The sequence below is a fragment of the Helianthus annuus genome, chromosome 9 (assembly GCF_002127325.2).
Source record: "Helianthus annuus cultivar XRQ/B chromosome 9, HanXRQr2.0-SUNRISE, whole genome shotgun sequence".
Lineage (NCBI taxonomy): Eukaryota > Viridiplantae > Streptophyta > Magnoliopsida > Asterales > Asteraceae > Helianthus > Helianthus annuus.
The window spans coordinates 1,724,469-1,727,732 of NC_035441.2; positions in this window are offsets into that span (position 1 = coordinate 1,724,469).

Sequence of the window (3,264 nt, forward strand, 5' to 3'; positions counted from 1 at the left end):
CTAGTGTGTTAAACATAACAAGGATAAGGTTTAACCTCAACCTCCGAGGGACCTACACACTGCCAGGTGACCAACCGAGGTCCAAAGAACTGGCATCCTGCAGTTGTTGATTTCGCATTGACTTTGCAGCATCCGAAATCCGAATCGGAATACCCTTCGAGCGTAATATCGCCTTTTCTAGGATACCACAACCCCAAACTAGGAGTTCCTTTCAGGTAGCGTAATATCCTCTTCACAATGATCATGTGCGAATCTCTCGGGTTAGATTGAAATCTTGCTGCGAGGCACGTTGGGTACTTAATATCAGGCCGTGAAGCAGTTAAGTACATCAAAGAACCTATCATGGAACGATAAAGCGTTTCTTCAACCCTATCTCCGGTGAGATCTGGATGTATCCCACGATTTGTCGCAAGTAGGGTAGTAGCTGGAGTAGAACTTGACATTCCAAATTTCTCCAGAATATCATGCACGTACTTCGTCTGGTGAATGAATATTCCCTCAGGTAGTTGTTCAACTTGAAGACCCAGAAAGAATTTCATCTCCCCCATTGATGACTTTTCGAATTTCTACTTCATGAATTATTCGAAATCTTTGCACAATTTATCATTTGTTGACCCAAAAATTATACCGTCCACATAAATCTGTACGATCAGAAGATGACCGTCGACTTCTTTAGTGAAGAGAGTGGCATCCACTTTCCCTCGGATAAAGCTGTTTACTAGTAGGTGTTGAGACAAAGTCTCGTACCAGGCTCTTGGGGCCTGATGCAAACCATACAACACTTTGTCCAGCAAATAAACCTTGTTTTTGTGGATTGGGTCGGTGAAGCCCGGCGGCTGTCTGACATAAACCTCCTCTTTTACCTTTCCATAAAGAAAAGCCGATTTTACATCTAACTGATACACTTTGAAGTTTTTACAAGATGCGAATGCCAGGATGATTCTGATCGCTTCTAGTCAAGCTATAGGAGCATAAACCTCAGTAAAATCGATACCCTTCTGTTGACTAAAGCCCTTGACTACGAGTCGAGCCTTATTTCGCACAACAACTCCACGATCATCTCGTTTACACTTAAATACCCATTTCGTGTTTATCTTCCTATGACCTTCGGGTAGATCAACCAGCTTCCACACTCCTAATTTCTCAAATTGTCCCAATTCTTCTTGCATCGCATTGACCCAAGAATCTTCCAAAAGCGCCTCTTTGTAAGTCCGCGGTTCAATCTGCGAAATAAAACAACTCATTGAAAAATCAGTTTGTAAAGGTGCTACTGTAGAATAAAAACATGTAAGGCCCTGTCAATTTGACGTCTAGTGCGAACGCCTGTTTGCAACTCTCCAATGATCAACTCCTCTGGATGGTAAGAAAGAGTTCGCGGCATTACTTCGCTTGGAACCTCTACATTGCCCTCCAGATTAGTAACATTCTGTTCTACATCTTGTACACCGACTGGGTTTGTTTGACTTGAAATCTGGATCTGCTCCCCCTCGGAATCTGAATCTCCTCGATCAAATACTGGCATGTTGTCAGCTTCTTGATTATCATTCTCAACCGACTGACTACCAGGAGCAACTTCATCTAGTTGGACATCATCGTGTTCACCAGCATTGCTTGGACCTGCTTCATCGTCATTTGAAGTTTCCCGTGGTTGCCTCATATACTCAGCTGGGAACCTTAGACGTGACTCGTATTCGCGGAAAATATCCAACTCATCAAAGAAATCTTCTTCGTCCTCCGATTCTTCCCTCATGTCAAACGAATCCCACAACTTGTCATAATGATAACGCCATGAATCTCCTGGATTTTGTGGTGGCATATTGTGACCTTGACATTCAACATTTGCAGCTTCAATAATACGCTTCTCACTTGGAACGACGACACGTCGCGTAGGACTTGAATATCCAACAAATATACCCTCAATGCACTTCGGACCAAACTTGCCATAAGGTTCAAGAACTGTACACGGTGACCCGAACGGTTCAAGATACTTTAAGTTGGGCTTGCGATTATTGATCAGCTCAAAGCATGTTTTGTTGAACTTCTTGACAGTAAGAACCCTGTTGAGCGTATAGCATGCGGCAGAAACAGCTTCAGCCCAGAAATTTATCGGTAACTCACAAAGTATAGTACTTTGGATTCCGTTTAATTGGTTCCTGAATCGACCGAACAGAATATTGTATCGGTGATTATTGGTTAGAACACCAACGTATAGAGAGAAGAAGAGAAATGAGCAAAGAAAAATGAATCCTAAGCTTCCTATTTATAGCAAGCAAGCAAGCAAGCACCTCAACCTAATTCTGTCGATGGGATAGTGACGTGCCTGCCTACCTGCTTGACGTGCTAGCTAGCTTGCTTATATATATTAATTCAGCTGCTTCACTCGTTTTTCTCGTATAACTTTTAAAATATAACGTTTTATAAAACGACGAATATGTCTTTAGAACGAGCATATTTTTATCTACGTTTTAACCTAAGTTTCATTAAAAACGGAGTAAGGAAAAAAATAATATATTTAATTATTAATATTAAACGTTCTTATACGACCCCATATATATCTATTTTTAATAAACCTTACTTAGCTTAATTAATCTTGTTAGCTTAATTAATATTGATTAACTGATTAATTAATCATACTAAGTATTAATTTTAGCGAGAGTTGTTACATTCTCCCCACCTTAATAAAATCTCGTCCTCCAGATTTGGACTATGATATTTTCTTGGGTTATGTTTCTTTTTCTAATTAAGAGAAACAATGTATCACGGAATGGAATCAAAAGATATTTTGAGGGGTTATGAATTTTGAAAGTAAAAATGATTTATGGAAACAATTGGATTCAATATCTGAAATGAACTTACTTTGATCAATTAGGGGAGATTCTGAATTGATAAATATCTATTTGTGAATAGAAGTATGGAAAATGATTTGTCAATGATTATCCGAAAGTCAATATCGTTTACTTAAATGGTACTGGACAATAGAATTTAGTGTATCGTAATCTGAGTACATAATTGTACCAAGAATATGACAAATCAAACGAATGGCGTATGAATAGGGTTTAGCACAGGCTACAAATCTATTCGGACGCTACAAAGTGTTCGTAATAATTGAAAGAATTCAATGATGACCGAATAAATTTATTGTTTTCGAATTTGAGAGTTTCAAGGAGGCGAATCTGGATATTTCAAAAGATGAAATGTTCAAACGAATAAGATGAAATGGTAATTTTTTTTTCAAGGTGATTGGGTTCAAGCCAAAAGATATAT